Genomic DNA, 777 nt, shown 5'->3' with positions numbered 1-777 from the left:
CTTTGGTATCAGGATGATGCTGGCCTCATAAAATGAGTTAGGGAGGATTCCCTCTTTTCCTATTGATTGGAATAGTTTCAGAAGGAATGGTACCAACTCCTTCTTGTACCTCTGGTAGAATTCGGCTGTGAATCCATCTGGTCCTGGACTTTTTTTGGATGGTAGGCTATTGATTATTGCCTCAATTTCAGAGCCTACTATTGGTCTATTCAGGGATTCAACTTCTTCCTGGTATAGTCTTGGGAGAGTGTAAGTGTCCAGGAAATTATCCATTTCTTCTAGGTTTTCCAGTTTATTTGTGTAGAGGTGTTTATAGTATTCTCTGATGGTAGTTTGTATTTCTGTGGGGTCGGTGGTGATATCCCCTCTATCATTTTTTATTGTGTCTATTTGATTCTTCTCTCTTTTCTTCTTTATTAGTCTTGCTAGCGGTCTATCAATTTTGTTGATCTTTTCAAAAACCAGGTCCTGGATTCATTGATTTTTTTTTTTTTTTTGAGGAGGGGGGGAGGGTTTTTTGTCTCTGTCTCCTTCAGTTCTACTCTGATCTTAGTTATTCAAAAGCTAGCAGAAGGCAAGAAATGTGTTTGCTCTTGCTTCTCTAGTTCTTTTAATTGTGATGTTAGGCTGTCAATTTTAGATCTTTCCTGCTTTCTCTTGTGGGCATTTAGTGCTATAAATTTCCCTCTACACAGCTTTAACTGTGTCCCAGAGATTCTGGTATGTTGTATCTTTGTTCTCATTGGTTTCAAAGAACATCTTTATTTCTGCCTTCAT

The sequence above is a fragment of the Colobus angolensis genome, unplaced genomic scaffold, assembly GCF_000951035.1.
Source record: "Colobus angolensis palliatus isolate OR3802 unplaced genomic scaffold, Cang.pa_1.0 Scaffold79, whole genome shotgun sequence".
In the NCBI taxonomy this organism is placed as follows: Eukaryota; Metazoa; Chordata; class Mammalia; order Primates; family Cercopithecidae; genus Colobus; species Colobus angolensis.
The sequence above is the reverse complement of the archived record's forward strand: the minus strand, read 5'-3'. Positions refer to the sequence as shown.